The following is a 16736-nucleotide window of genomic DNA, read 5'->3' as shown; positions in this document are numbered from 1 at the left end:
AACAGCCGGGATGTGTGCTGAGCCCGGCCGGGAACAGCCGGGATGTGTGCTGAGCCCGGCCGGGAACAGCCGGGATGTGTGCTGAGCCCGGCCGGGAACAGCCGGGATGTGTGCTGAGCCCGGCCGGGAACAGCCGGGATGTGTGCTGAGCCCGGCCGGGAACAGCCGGGATGTGTGCTGAGCCGGCCGGGAACAGCCGGGATGTGTGCTGAGCCGGCCGGGAACAGCCGGGATGAGGCGCACAGGGGTGACCTCTCTCTGCGGTAAAAGCGAAATTGGAGAGCTGCCTTCTTGTCAAATGCAGTCAGGGGGAGCCGCGGTGTTGTCAGGATCCCCAGGGTTTGGGGACACTCAGGGAGGTGTTTGGTGCGCTGATTCCCTGGACAGGCCCGAGCAAGGTAATCTCTGCTCGGTGGCAGGAGTCGAGGGAATGGCCTGAAGTTGTGTCTGGGCAGTTTATGCTGGATATCCGAAAAAGGTTCTTCTCCCACAGGGTGCTTGGGCACTGGAACAGCTCCCTAGGGAAGTGACCACAGCACCAAGCCTGACAAGAGGCCAGAAGATCAAGGCAGTGCTCTCAGGCACATGCTGTGATCCTGGCCGTGTGCCGGACAGGGCAGGAGCTGAGCTGGGTGATCCTTGTGTGTCCCTTCCAGCTCGCCTTGTTCTGTGGTTCTGTAATCCAGACCCAAGGAGGGACATGCAGGAGCTGCAAGAAAGCCTCGCAGTCCTGCAAGTGCCAAAACTCAAACAAAACTCCTGGCCTGTATAATCCATTCCTATTTAAAACTAAAACATAACAAAATAAAATAAAACCTTGTAGATTATTGGGAATTTGATTTGATATCAGGAAAAGGCTCTTCATCCAGAGCTTTGTTAGGCACTGGAACAGGCTTCCCAGAGAAGAGGTCACAGGAGCAAGGCTGGCAGAGCTCAAGAGGTGATTGACCAATGCTCTCAGGCACAGGGTGTGACCCTTGGGATGTCCTGTGCCGGACCAGGAGTTGGACTCGATGATCCTTCTGGGTCCCTTCCAGCACAGGTTGGTCTATGACTCTATGAATGAAGAATGAGGAAGTTAGGGATTATCCTTCTTAAGATTGAGGTGTTGCTTTCTTTGAGTGATGTAAAACTGTAAATTTAGTGTTCAAATAAGTGTTTACAGGAAAAAAAAGTATAAGTGTAGCAACTTTTAGCTTGTTCACTTGAAAGTTATGTGCATGCAGACTCCATGGGGAGTGCATGTGCCTGGCTTTGTGTGGCTCTGCTGCCTCAAGTGTGGCAACACAGACATAGAATTTTAATATGTGATGTGGAGTTAACAGGTGAACTTTGGACTTTCATGTTTCCTTCATTTTATGGTTGAAAAACTATTTGTATACAGTGTACAAAAAATCATAGCATTGTTTCAGCAAAATCTCTGCTCTTGCAATCTTTTTATTAATTAAATGTAATTTATGATGACCTATACGTCTAATCAAGAAAGAGTGACTTAACCATGCAGGTGGTTAGCTTACTATTTGTTTTAGAAAAATACATTACTATATGATTTTCTTTGGGATGTAACAGAAATCTATTTCTATTGAGAAGAAATATATTTTCCAATTAAATTGTATTAACCTGTGGGCATTCATTTTTGTTGAAGGTTTTAATCCTTTATTTTAACCCTTGTTCTATTCCCCTGTATTTTGGGAGACATCTTCCATGCAAAGTTAGATATAAAATTGTACAGCTTCTTTGCAAGTAAGCCTTGGGCCCCGAAAAAGCCCCAAACCACCAAAAAACTGAAAACCCCAAAACAAAACAAAAAAAAACAACCAAACAAAAAAACCCCACCCCAACCAACAACCAGTGTCTTTTTGGCTAATGTTCCTGGAATATATTTGGTTAATATTACTGGAAGTAACACAGATTAAAAATTTGGGATATTGTTGCATTGTTGCAGCATTAAACCAACAAAGAAGGGATTTTCTTCTTTATTCTCCCTATAGGCTAATGGTATGAAATGTGCAAAGTCCCATCTCAGGCTAGGTGCCTCTGCAGCAAGTTACTGTCATCAGCTGGGTTAAAAAAAATGAAATTACAAAGCAGTAGCTGCAGCCACATGGGAGCATTATCGAGCGGGAATTTCATGCAGGCGCTCTCCTGACACCCGTTCTCCTTGAGAACAAGTGTCCACAGGGCCAAGCTTTCAACATCAGCTTGAAATTCCTATTTATTGATTTAGAGGTTTGGCTGAAGGGCATATTGAATATTTATCTTACAGTCTCTTTCTGAGGGCAAAATAGACACCATTTCAAAAGGCATAAATTTCAACTTCCAAATCAACTGCAATTAGCCATAGAATCTTATGCAAGGAGCATCCTTAGATATGCTTTGAGTTTTCTAATATGAACAAACACAATTTTTTCCTTAGGATGCTTAATCCATTCAATGAAAAATATTTAGAGAAAAGGGAGACATTACTATTCTGATACATTGTTTTGTCATTGATTGTGATGGATTAAAACTGGGAATTATTGGCTATCTGTGAATGGCACCCTCTCAGAAGCCTTTTATTTGCATTACTGGTCTTAGTAAACAAGATGATACATTTCTTTTGAACATGTACTTCAGATTAGTTGCAGCTCCTACTCGGAAGAGGAATATTTGTAACTGACCTTTTTTGTTTGTTCATTTCTTTTACTGACTTGTGAGGCTTTGATTGAAGACTTCCATCTCTTGCTTTTTGCTTTAGCAATGGTAATTTACATTTGTATGTGTTTAATTCAGTGGTCACTCCACAGGAGGGTATTAAGTGAAACACTTAGTGTCTTTCCCAGAGACCAGGTTCTCTGCAGGGAAAAGCACCACAAGCACAAGAATTAGAATGAATTTTGGTCCTGGTGGAGATTTGTAGAAGATACCTTCTGCAGGCAGTCTGAGAAGAGGCTCTTCATGCAAGGCTGGAGGCAGCTACGTGGGTCAGTCTCTGATCCATGCTTGCTGATGATTACCTTCGTCATCCTGAGCTGAAGCTGCTGATCAAAGTTTGTGTTTTTATTCTCTTTGGTAGCTACTGCACAGAGCTTTGAAGTATCACAGCTTGAAACAGCACAGAGCATTTCTCTGCCAGCCCAGATTACTTATGGGAAAGCGATCAAATAAAACTGATTTAGATGCTGCAGTTAGCAGTGCTGACATCATCAGTAGTCCCCTTTCAATTCCTCTGACAGCTTTGACTCTCTTTTGCTTTACTATTTGGAAATGGCATTAAATGCTGATGAGGCAGTATATATTTCAAGTTTCCAAAGTCCTGTGAGTCACTCTTAGACAAGAAGGGGTACCCCTCTTTTTTTTATGTGACATTAACTGCTCGTGATATGGTGCCTGCACATCCACGAAGCTATTTCAATACTGATGCATTCCTGCTGTGGTTGGACAAAATGCAGTATATCTTTCATTTCCTGCCCATAATTGGATGGTTAAGTGAGTTTTTAGAGCTTTAGGAGACTTTGTGCATCTGAACAGAATCTTAATTGTTGGTGTGTTCTTCCTCAAAGTGAAGGGTGTCATGGCTTTAAGATTCTGAATCTAAATCTCATGGAAGCTGAGGTAATAGAGTTTCAGTGATTTGGGTCCTCTTTCAGGCTCTCACCTGTAGTTTGTTCTTAATCAAAGTTGCATTTGTTGCACAGGAGAGAAATAGCTGATGATTACAGAAAGTTTAGAGAAAAAGGCTGAGGAAGGAGACAAATATAATTCATGACTCTTTATCTATAGTAAGGGTGCAGATGTCTGTTAGTGCACATTGTTTGCTAAATCCATTCCATTTCCTGATATTGTGCCACCGTGCACAAGTTGGTAATAGGGTTAGTATGCAGCAGCTCTGAGAATATCTGCTCAAAAACCATTTATCATCCTGCCTCTCACAGATGTCTCCACCTCGCTTGAAACATACTTTGAGCAGTGCAACCCCTGAATTTTTTTTTAAGATCTGAGATGAAAATGGATGAAAACACATTAGCATGAAACAGATTCTCTAGCCTTTTTTGTCATTTCTTTAATCAAGTGTCAGCTATCAAGTTAAGAAATTATGGGGTTTGAATGTAAAATTATGTCTTTGGATTATTTCTGCCTAATTTTCTGAAAGAATAGCACTATTTCTTAGAAATTAACAGTAGGATAAATGATCATTCTGTTTCTTAGATCATGCCACATCTGATTTGCTGCTCTGTGCACATCACTGGAAGACTGTAGGAGAGTAAGTTTAGTCCAGGTTCATTCACATTGTATCTTCTATTCAGTTTAGGACTTCAAGGGTTTTTTTAGCTTTTTCCTCCTCAGCCATACTTTTGATTGTGAAGAATATTTTTATTTGCATCTATAAAACTGACTTTGGTTGGTGATTTCTCTAAGGACTGTTACACTACCTCTTATGGCAATGTCTTAGTAGAAAGAGATCCTCAATTAAAATATGCTATTTAAACCCCTTTGGTAAGACAATAAGACAACTTTATTAAAAAATATCTGTCCCAACTATGATTTTAATCAAGACAAGAAACAGCATGAAAAAAGTAGGATTTTTTTTAGCTAAGTGCAAATTTTATCTGCAACTAGTTTTGAATACTTTGGGAATATGTTGCTTCAGAAGTCACCTCATTCTTTTGGTGGAGTGACTGTGTTTTTTAGGTATGCCTGAAAAGACCAAGAGCCATTTTGGATGCAGAGAGCAGGAGTGCAGAGATCATCACACCCATCAGCACCAGGTTCTTCTTGCTTTATGTTACAGCTATGTAATGTTTAAATAAAAATAAATTAAGTGTTAAGTAGAGAGTCTTCCTGCCCTAGTGTGAATAACAACATACTCCTGGCATGACAATATAGCAGTTGTTAGCTCTGTGCTGGAGATGATCTCATAGTTGGTTTAATCAAAAATCTAATCTATGCTGTTGAGAGGGCCATAGCTTTGGAAATTCAATCTTTTATCGTTTTGCCAAGAACTTTCGTTGGTGTCCTTTGGGTCACATTGGAAGGCTCATTTTGTTGTGCTAGGGTTTTCTGAGTGAGAAATCACACAGAGTTTTTGTTGTGGGGCCTCAGAAGGCTTTTCTCACACAGGCTGGGATGCATTAGGGAAATGAGTAAACTAGGGTCATATCATACATGCCTACTCTGTCCACTGCTGTCTGTGTGTTTTGATAGATGAGATGAAAATTGTATTTATTTGCATTGAATACTATTGCTTTTTTTAAAAGAATTAAGAAATCCTCAGTAGATTTTTTTTTTTTTTCATAATCGTAAACCACTTAGGAATCCACAAAGTCAAAAGATGGTTGTAAAAATTTCTAGTTCCTTAACTCGAGTGCTTGTAAATTGCAAATGCCGTTGTTTTTAGAACAACTGCTGTTAATGAGCAGGCTTTTCCAACCAGTTTTGAATGGAGTATTGAAACATGAAAGATAAACTGCATTTACATCAGTTTTATTATTCTTATAATTTTCTGTTCCCTGACTTTTTTAAGAGGCAGATTATATTCTGTTAAGTAAAGGCTGTTACTTCAGTCTAGAAGAAACCCCTTTTAGATGGGAAGGGGAAGATGCCTGAGGTGTTTGATGTAGGAATCTCTGTCGTACTGTGTTATCTGGAAATAAGAATGGAAAGCCAATGGGATTCAGCAGTTACTACCAAAGAAACTAGAGGAGCAAGAAAGGAAGAATCCTGTCAGATGCAGTCTTGGGTGTCATAAAAAATCCCCTCATTTGAATCCAAATCCTATTTGCATTGTGTTCAATAGCAAAATTCCAACATAACATTTTGAAGGGACCTTATCAGAGCCTTATTTCATAGCCTGTGATGATGAGTCATCTTCCTTAAACCAGTTTTCCTGCATTTCTGTATGACCTCAAACCTTCTCATATAACTCTGAAACAGCAAAGAGATATTTATTGTGCAAAGGCTAATGAAAGGCAACTGTAAGAGTAATCTGCCTGAAATGTTTTATTTTGCTGGGCTGTGCAGTTCAGTTTGGTGTTTCAAGAGTCACACAGCAGTTCTGCAGATTCATGGCTTCCCTGAGGAGTGTGATGGCAAACCCTTGCACTGCCCTGCTCTCATTGCAGTGGCTGGGCCTGTGTCCAATACTTGATAACCAAGATATCCCACAGAGTGATACAAAACTCCTTTTGATCTAATGCAACAGGACATTCTTCTGTCAGTCAGTAGAAGTTAAAGGTCCCCAGGTTCTGGATCCAAGCAGACACTTAGGAGTCTTTTATCTCTGAGCATGCAGCCTGGGCAAGTCACAGACTCTCGCAGCCCCATTGACATCCCCAGGATTCAGCACTGCTTCATATCTCCAAGGTTTATTGGTGCTTTCAGGAGGTGTAAATTAAAACCAGCCATTCAAACAAGATAGTCTCAATTCCAGTTTCATGAGCCACACCTCATCTTTATCACCTGTGAGTGTTTCTTGTTATGTGTTGCCTGTATCTCCTGATAGTGATGAACTGTAATTCACTTTGAGAGAGATGGGAGTATAATTTCATCTCTTGGGCATACTATTTCCCCTGAATGCCATGCTGGGAATGTATTAATATCTCTTTTATATGCCAGAGGAATGTGGAATATGCATCCTGGCAGTGTGTTTGGAGCCCAGAGGAGGGCAAGTGAGGAGAGAGGCTGGGCTGATGGAAACGCTGTTCCCTGCGGGAGGTAGGAGTGGTGGAATTTGCTGTGCCACGCTTTCATACTCAGCCTCTTCTCTGTTTTGCCAGTGGCATCCCTACACAATGTTATATCAGCTGTTCCCAGCCCTTCACCAACACCACCCTCTTTTGTGTGACCTTGGGTCAACCCTGGGCAAAATACAAGGAAATGGACGATGCAGTTTCTTCCTGAGCTTACAGGACATAATAACAAGTGTGAAAACAAGGAGGCAAGAAGGACAACACAGATCTGTTTCATGGCTCTTTCTTTCTTTAATTTTAGCTGTCATTTATGCATTCACATTTGTGTTGCTCTGGTATTGCTTGAAGCCCCATGGGTTGTTACAAGTTCTCACTAATTAAGAAGATGATATAGTTTCCTGGAAATTTTTTTAAGCTCCTTGCTTTATGTGTCTGACTGAAGGTAGACTTTATCAGCTGTCTGCTCTTTCATGTGCTTTCTATTTCTGCTAAATAAAAAAACCCACCTTTTCTACTCTATAGTCACAACCCTGGATGTATGTTGGATTTTTTTTTTAAGCAGGAGTATTTCTTAACATTATCAGCATTGTTATGAGAACTAGTTGTTGTCTTCATTGTCCTTATAGCCCTTTTCCACTCAGAGCATTTATTTAATTCACTTAATAAAGGTATAAATCAAGCCATTAGTAAAAATACTGAAAATGCCTAACTGAGGACAGTTAGGTATTTTCAGTATTCTACATCTATATACACACACACACACACAGAGACACACATATATTTGTGTGTATATTTCCAGTTAGCGAGTCACTAATAAGAGCTCCTTGAATGCAGTGCTTCCTGTAGTCTGTCTCCCCTGGTGGCTTATGAAAATGTCAAGGAAGACAGTATTTAAAAAACTCACTCTGATAAAAACTGTATGACATCTACTGCATCTCCACTAGGCATGTATCCTGTTACAGGAGAGAAGATTGGTTTATGTGACATGGATTCATGTCTGATAAATCTATATCTGTAAAATACTAACATTTGAATTTAGTAGCATTTCACCCTTCCTTTTTATGCTTAAGCCTTCTGCTTCAAACTTCCTGTCTCATAGCAGTTTTTTAGCTCTCAGTGCTTACTTTTCATTCCTGTTCAAGTATTGTGATGAGGTAATGTTCTACCTTTCATGTTTCTGGGCTGTGGTGTTTGTTTGTTTGTTAATTTGTTTTGGTAGGAATTGAATTTGTCATGTTAAATTTAAAGCTCTACTTGTGATACTTGATCTTGCTGGAGAGTATCCCTGTTATTTTTTGAGTGCTTTTATCAGTAATAATCAGTAATAATTCAGAGGCTGAATCCTGTGATAACAAAGGCATAATTCCACTGGGGTCCTTGAGAATTTTCTCTTCAAAAATGACCATGCAATTACTGTCAGGATTTCTGTCTTCAGACAGTAGCTGAATGGGCATTTGGACAGAGTACTATTCCGGTTGCCAATCCCAAGTCTCTCTCCCCACCCAAGTCAGAGAACTGTGTGCAATTACTGCTCCATAAAGGGCTTAGCCAGCTGTGGGATGCTGAACACACAAAAATCCCATTAATTTGTGAGAGAATTGTTGATCTTGCCCTTTCTCTGGATGAGGCTGTATATGTTCCTAGCTAGATTGCTCCAGAGACCTGGCAGTGTGTCTGGAGGGCATTTTCCTAGGCTGTTACTCAAATATCTGCTTGCAAATATGCAAAATATTCCCAAAGGACAGAATGTTGTTGGTAACATGACACACCCTCCCACCACCCCAGAGAATAATGTCTATTAAACCCTTTTTAATTAGTTGTGGTATTCTAGATCCTGAGCAGTGCATATTCACAAAACTGTTGTGAAGCCACTGTCCTGTCCCATTTCTCCCTAAGAGGCCTTTGATGCTCTTGGTCCTATTCCGTGGCTCACCAGTGCTATTCAAGTCATTATTTAGGCTTTTCAAAACCTGCCCTCAGGCTCTCAGCTTCTTTGAACATGCCTCAGCTTTTCCAGTCTCTGAGCCCTTTCTTCATACTCTGTACCATGGAAGACTGTTGTGAAACACATTTTCTGCATTCTTACCCCTTCAAGGGCTTCCATATTGAAATGTTCTCCAAACCACTGTATTTGAGGATAAAGCTCCAAAGTTCTGAAAGCTCTGATTTTATAGACTTGAGGGAAAAACCGAGTAGGACCTTAAAGGGGATCATCTGTAGAGTTTTTTGAACAGCAGGCTTTTGGAATGGTTTTGTAAAAAATAAGGTTTTCAGTTCAATATTTGTTTCAAATGAAGAGTAGGCCTCTTGCAACAATTGCAATAACTCAGTGACAAATAATCTGTTTCCATTGTCATCTTATTTTGGGCTTTTAGAAAAATACATTGAAGATATTTTTTTCTGGAAGATTAACATTCTGAACAGCTTCTACTTAATTGATTAGCCCTAGTATTGATTGAGGTGTTGGTAAGAGTCAGAAGAGGAGAGTGGCATTTTAGAGAAGAAAAAGGTTGGATAGCTGAAACTCTTTTTATAATTTTAGTGGGAAAGGAGTTGAGGCAATGGATGGTTAGAAGGAAGAGCTTGCAATTTGACTTCTGTCAGCCACAGAAAGCTGAAATGTGAGGGGGCTGTCTTCAGCTAGAATGCTTGTTAGAAAGACAAGGATTTAGCTTAATTTGGACAAAGAACTGAGGACTGAGTTAGGTCTTCAGTAGTAAAAATAAAGTATATTTCATATTTATGCTTAGTGTTTATTTTCTTCTTGACATTTCCCTCCCTTCACAAAACACAATTGAATATAGTGGATGAAAGCAGAATTTACCTTAAAATTTGATTTGATGGATTTTTCTGAATGAAAAGCATTTAGGTTGCTGCTCCCTTCTTCTACATATGTAGCAATACAGGATGCACGAATATAAATGTCAGGCAGCTGGGAGCTGTTTGTTTTTGGAGAACTGGAAGCTCTTTGAAAACTGCAGGAGTAGATATGTTTCTGAAGTTTTATTTCATTGTTTAGCTTTCTGTCATCCAGAAGTGCAGTGTTTACTTAAACGTTATACAAGCTCAGTGTTGTAAATTAACAAGTACTGTTGTAAATTAGGAGTCTTGGCTTTAAACTGCTGGACTCAATGTTCTAATTGAAAACATCTCTACAAACACTCAGCTGTTGAGTCCTAACTTTATAGAAATACCTTGATTTCAGAATATGATATTCACAAGCAGGTCTGAAATGTTATGCTGAGCTAAACCTGAGGTGTACCTGAGGTGTACATTTGAATTTTTTTTCAAATGAAATCTGCCATGCAAATCTGAGAAATCCATGCAATCTAGGGTTAGATGCCCTCTTCCTGTGGCAGAGCTCCTGCATAGCTCCTGTGTGTGTTATTGATAAATGTGTACAGAGCCCCAAGCATTAGATTTTAATTTATATGGTTTAAAGATTGTCTTTTCTTTCTGAAGGAAAGTTTATGACATTGACATTCATGTTTCATGTCAATTTCTCCATCGTGCTGCATGTAAACACAGTCACATTGAGAGATGGAGATGGAAGCTCAAAGCAAGACAGAGGAAGATGTTGGAGGTAAGGTAGCTCTAACTCTAAATAAGAGGTAGCCAATCACGGAGAGGTGCGTTCCGCAGTAGAAATGAGATGGAATAGAAGGAACACAAGCAAGTCAGGACATTAACACTGTTTTGAAGAGTACAACTGCACAAAGAATCAAATAGGTAATAAAAGACAAAGCAGAGCTGCGAATGTCTTAGTAGAAAAACCCTCAGTATGCACTCTTCATACTGTGATCTCTGTTCTGACTTTAAAAAAGAATGTATACATTTTATCCATATGTGATGGAACTATTTATTTAAGAGGGTAGTAGAGCGTGAGCAATGGCAGTGGAAATGATTGAGCAGTAACAAGATAAACATTTGCCGTACAGAGATCTTACTTCCAAACAGGCTGTGTGCTTTCTGTAAAAAAAAAATAAAAGGAGATTTCACGTAATCACAGAATTGTTAGGAAGGGACCTCTGGATATCATCTAGTCTAACCCCTGCCAAGGCAGGGCCACCTAGAGCAGGTGACACAGGAACATGACCAGGTGGGTTTTGAATGTCTTCAGAGAGGGACTCCACAACCTCCGTGGGCAGCATGTTCCAGTGCTCTGCCATTCCCAATGTAAAGGAGTTTGTCCTCACGTTGAGGTGAAATCCCTTGCATTTTAGTTTATGGCCATTTCTCTTTGTCCTTTCACTGTGAACCACTGAAAAGAGTATGGCACTGTCCTTTTGGCTGCTGCCTTTTGTAAGCATTGATGAGATCCCGTCTCAGTCTTCTCATCTCCAGACCCCAAATCTGGGTCCCAGAAAAAGCTCAGCTCCCACAGTGTCTCCTCATAAGAGAGATGCTCCAGACCCCAAATCCCTTTGTGGCCCTCTGCTGGATGTGCTCCAGGATCTCTCTGCCTCTCTTTGTACGCAGGAGCCCAGAGCTCCTGGACACAGCACTCCAGATGTGCCTCACCAGGGCTGAGTATAGAAGGATCACCTCCCTTGACCTGCTGGCCACACTCTTCCAGATGCACCCCAGGATACCATCAGCCCTCCTGGCCATAAGGGCACTGCTGGCTTGTTTCAAGTGAGAGATGTGAGAGGTTTCTTTAAATGATGCTGCTTCAGTGATGGTTTTCCTTGTCTCAGGTATTAAACATGAGGCATCACCTGAAACCTAGGATGTTTCAGAGAGTAAAACCAGTCTTGTTTCCCTCCTCATGATGGTAGAGTGTGGGACTTTGAGGTTACCGAGTTTTGGGGAGTGATTGTAGGAAGGGAACATGTCATGTGTTGCTTTGTTTGGTTGAAATGATGGCTCAGGCGTTTTACCTCCAATTCCTCAAGGGATGAGCTCCCACAGCTGCGTACATCCCTACATAAGCTCTGGGCAAAATTGCTGGTATTGCAAGTGTTGCAATTTCTCAAATCATGGGACAAATACTCAGTTTTCATTGCTTTTCTGATATTTGAAATTACAGAGGCAGCTACTGCCCTGTTTTTCTATTTGTGTGTTAAAACCCCACCAGTTTACCTACATGTGGGCTGGAACATGCCACGTGGTGTCCCTGCTGGTATTGTTCCTTGCTGTGAGAAAAGATGGTTTGCTTCCCAGCTGTCTCCTGCTTCCCTCACTACAAGAGCACTCAGCTTCCATCCTATACCTTGGAGCAGGATGTGGCTGAGGCCAAAACCACCAAGGGTGATTTTGCAGCTTGGAATTTCCCCATGGCTGTTGTGTCCATCTTCTAAGTATAGAAGCAGAACAACATTCAACTCAGCAATTGCTTTTGTTAAGAGCTGATTTTAAATGCTGAACACTGCTGGTGTGAACTCAGCTTCATGTCATTGCAGTGATGTACCATGATTTGGTTGAGCACCAGGCCCGTCTGAGCTCACAAAACATTTGGACAAGGCTTTTAGAAACATGTCATGATTTTTGGGGCTGTGCTGTGCAGTGTTGGACCCTATGATCCTTGTGGGTCCCCTTCAACTCAGGAAATTCTGTGATTCTATGATACCTGCCCACTTTGTTGGCTTTTGCTGAGATGTTTTTTGTGTGTCATATATCTTCAGGAAACTAAAACACTCTGTGTGAGCTGCCATACACTATTTTTCAATTTTTCGTGGCAAACAAAATGCCTGTTAAACCTCAAGTGCCTCTGTTAGGATGAAGTTACATGTGAAGTTACAAGGCAGTTACCAATACATGACTTCCTCATGTATTGGTAACTTTATTCCAATAACAAATAAAGTCAAGACCTCTCAAGTGTTAGCCATAAACATAAAACCAGACTCTTATATGTGGTTGCAGAGGTGTCAGAATTAAATTCTTGCAATTCAAAAGGGAAAGCATTTTAAACAATATCAGAAGAAACCTGAACCATTTTTTCAAGCCTCCATTTAAGTATGCTTCTTACTAAAAGAGTTTATATAATTCTTGGCCTCATTAGAAGTCTAGTTAAACAATTTTAATTTAGCAGCCAAGTGGAAAAAGAATTAGTTTGCTTTCTGTTGGCAAATTGTAGCACTCAGGTATGGTCAGTTCTGGCAGTTCTAGTCTAACACACGTTAAGAAATGCATTTAAACCCTTTTTTCTGCCACTTTTTTTTTTTTTTTTCCATCCAGCTACAGGTAGCAGCTGATGTAGCAAAGAATGTAATCAGGTGTAGTCAAAATTGCTGCCAGGGTGAGGAGCCATCGTCTCTCAAAGCTAGAGCTATGAATTTTCACATGGTCCTATGGAAAGCTGAACCAGCTCAGCTGAAAGATGGCATGGGAAGGAGGGAGTATGAGAAAGGAGTTGCCTAAACTGGCCCTGATGCTAAAAATTGAAAATCTGGGACTGGAGCTTCAGTGTATAGGTCCATAGCATGGTGGCTTAGCTGGCAAAGCCAATTTCCTTGTTCCTGCTGTGCCCCATCAGCATTCAGAGACTCACCCTATCTCACGTGCCACCTAAGTTTTTTTCCTGGAGTTAGTAATAACCTTTCTACTATGCTTGTGGAGCTTAATACACAGCATGTAAAACATTAAATTGGTCTGTCTTCCTATGAGTCTTTGTGTGTGAATTCTTTGTCTTAACTGAGAATTTTCTAAGTATTGGTATTGAAGGGGAGAAGTACTAGAGCTCTCTGGATGTTATGTGTCTAGTGATCATCCTTCTAGCTCCATTTGTTTTACATATCAGTGATTTTATGTAAGAAACCACAAAACAAATGCTTTGTGTGCACTGAGGAGAGCAGCAGACTGGACCTCAGCCATTGCTGCATGGAGCCCTCTGGGCACTCATTTACCCTGCAGTGCAAATTTGCACTCTTTTGCCTGCAGCCTATGCTTTGCTTGTACTACAGGACTAAATATTGACCTTCTTCATGTCCTCTCTTTGTCACACTTTGTTTATGGCTCAGAGGCAGCACATGGAGGGTGGAGAAGCATGCATTTTTTCCTGCTTGTATTAGCCATTGGGTCTAGATCAAGAAGTATGTGATCAGCGTTTATTGAACGTGATCAATTGCAGACAAGTAAGTTCCCGTCGCTTCCACTAACATTTTTCCATTTAAACTCTTAATTCTCCCTCTTGTGACCTCAAAATGGGAATTTATCAAAATCTGCTAGCATTTGAACATTTCTGATGTTATAGACAGAGATTTGTGGGTGTTCAGGGCCTAGAGGATCTCAAGCCAGACCGGCAGATTGCAGGTCTGTTAATGTAAACTTTGGGGACTGTTTTTACAAAAAGAAACACTCATTTCAATAAAAGCTGACTCAATTTTCAGGGTTACAGGCTAAAATATGTGCCTGTACTGAGCTGTGTAACAAGCAGAACATGTAAACTCCCGTTGAATAAGCCAGAGCAAAGGACCAGGGAGACCTCTGCTCCAGTGCTGTGTTTGTTTTTTAAGAACCTGAATGATATTATGCCTGGTGATTTGTTAAATTTGCATTCAAATTTGAGTTCAAAGCTGAAACTGTGGCCAGTCCAAAGTCACCTGGAGTTTTGCCTTTGACTTCAAAGGGTCACACTTTTTATCCAGTTCTACAGTTGCTGAGTGATTTGAAGGAGCTCTTTTTCAGCTCCTCTGCAGAGACAGGTCTATTTGATGTACAGCTCTCCACCATGGCAGCAAAATCCTTTCTCTATGAGGTTTCTGTGCTCCTCTCACTTATTCTTTCTCCTGAAGTTATAAATCTCTGTTTAGGGCACCAAAATCCCTCTCTGCAACAGCTGGTACTGATTTCAAGGATGCTTCAGGTAAAGAAAAAACATCAGCATAATTCCTGTTGGCAGGCATCTTCCCCTATATATTAAAAAAAGAGAAATTGATCTTTTCTCTCTGTCATGCTTGTTTGTTAGAAGAAAAAGCATGCAAGAAATATCACTTGCATCCCCAGAGCAGTGACCAGAGACGCTTGCCATCATCCTCCATCCTGTCCCTCTGGGAAATGTAGGACAGGTAGGAGGACTGCATAAAATGGTAATGTGAATGCACCCTAGGGAGTGATAGGGTAGGTCCCTTTTCATGTCCTTTTCATGTGGGTTTTAAAAGTCACCTACAGTAACTTAGAACTGTCCCACTGCAGTCCTCATGGCTGAAATGCCTAACTATGCAAATAGGAAGGATAATTAATAATTTTCCTTCTTCCTTCCTCCCTTCCCCAAAACTGTTACGGAGGCCCTGGCTGTTCTCTTCGCTCAAATAATGTTTGACAGTTCAGAAACGAGACAAAAGACAACCTTTTTTTTTTTTTTTTTTTTTTTAATCCAGATAATTTAATACAATAAAGAAGCAAAGACATCAAAGCAAGGAAACCATATACATTGTACAAAGCGTTGGGAATCTGTTCTCTTTTCAAAATTTTGACATGTGCTATGTACTGTGGTTACAGCTATTAAGAAAATACAGACATCTTTCCATGCAGCCCTCTTGCCATTTAAAACAATAATGTGAAATCTGTTTTGATGCTGCACAGAGACACACAGAGAGCTTTATTGCTGGCTTTAGTGAAGGTGGGTACAGTACGTTGGCCTTGTACTTCATTAGAGCAAGAGCGTGGCAGTGCATGAGAGGAATGAGAGACATGCATTAGATTTATGGCACAGTGCAAGTTCTGTGTATGCAGACTGCTTTCTTGTTCTGTCTTCAGAGCTCTGCTTAACTTCTTTTGAAGCACGTTTCATTATCCTTTATTGCCTGGGAGGGTGTTTTCAGAGATTTTCCTGCCCTACACCATAAGACATAGGCAGGAATGCTATTGGGATGTAACATGGAAATGCACAGGATCTGGTCTTATGATCTCTCCTATCTAGAGGGCACCATGTAAGGCCATGCCAGCATCATCTCTGATCAGCTCAACAGTTCCTGAAACAGTTGGTGGAGGGGACAAATGTCCTAACATGCTCATAGTTTTTCAGAAAATGTCTCTTTTATGGATCAGGTGATGTCCATAAGACCCCCAAGCTTCTCTTTACTTTCAAGCAGTTAAATTATATACACACTTGAACACAGGGAGTAACAAAATTTAGTCCTCTTTGGAAGAGAGGATGAGCTGTAAGTCATATCTTCTACTGGGATTCCAAATACAACTGCCTGGCTGGTTTATTTTAGAAGTTGGGACTGAGTTATCTCAGTTACCAAGTTGATTATGCTTAATAGGCTCAGGTTGTTTTATCGTCCCCATAAGTGTTTTGCAACTGTGGGGAGATGGTTCTAGAAGATAACTAAATATTGAATTAATGAGAAGGGCTGGGATACAAGGTTTCAGATGGGGAGGGATGAATGGTAGTTGTTGGGATATTTAGTTGTATTATTTAGCAGTTTATAAATTAATTATTTTGCCATAATGTGTTGCCTGCCTGCAGGTTTAGGTGAATTTTTAAGTGTGGAAATAATATTTTCACACAGATTTAATAGGCGGGCAGTGTCAAATACTGAAATCCTTCTTGCTTAGGTCGGAAGTTGAGACAACAAAATTGATATTAAAAATAAATAGGTATTTGTAAAAATGATGTGTGAAAACACTGGGTCAAGGCTCTCTTGAGAAGATTTCCAAGTCCCTGGGTTATGTCAGGATCATGAACTTTCTAGTTTAGTAGGAGTATATGGTAGATAGGAAAATTTAGTAAACTATTTTTGATACAGGAGAGAAGCTTTTCTTTCATATCAGGTGCAAGCATAATTGTTCTTCCCCCTGAACACATCTCTGCTTCTGGGTGAAAGCTTTGGAAATAAACATTCATCTCTTCTGAAGGCTTCTAATATGAGCAGTAAAACTTTGTGTGGGTTTGTATCCCTTTGGTTATGAACCATGATGAGCTACAAAAAGAAAGTAGACCATATTTGGTAAGAATCAGACTTTGTTGCTAGCAAATTTTATTCATATAAATAATGTGTCTTATTGCTATAAAGTATTGGCTAAAGAGACAGGCTAGACATTGACTAAAGAGATAGGCATCCATCAACAACAAAACTGTGAACCAGACCAAGGGAATATAAGCAAAGGAATGGGGTTGTTTTC

General features: G+C 40.5%; 1 protein-coding gene across 16 annotated transcripts in view; it reads left to right on the top strand.

Annotated features, from left to right (window-relative positions):
- Positions 1–16736, top strand: part of DKK2 (dickkopf WNT signaling pathway inhibitor 2) — a 111646-nt gene that overhangs the window by 41006 nt on the left and 53904 nt on the right. For 3 of the 16 annotated variants that reach the window (XM_064417159.1, XM_064417158.1, XM_064417162.1), the window contains one exon: positions 10197–10251. The exons of the other annotated variants lie outside the window; for them this stretch is intronic. The gene's annotated coding sequence lies outside the window, so the exon portion shown is untranslated. The remainder of the gene's footprint in view (positions 1–10196; positions 10252–16736) is intronic. 16 annotated transcript variants of the gene reach the window in all.

Source organism: Passer domesticus, chromosome 4 (assembly GCF_036417665.1).
Source record: "Passer domesticus isolate bPasDom1 chromosome 4, bPasDom1.hap1, whole genome shotgun sequence".
Lineage (NCBI taxonomy): Eukaryota > Metazoa > Chordata > Aves > Passeriformes > Passeridae > Passer > Passer domesticus.
The sequence above is the reverse complement of the archived record's forward strand: the minus strand, read 5'-3'. Positions and strand labels throughout refer to the sequence as shown.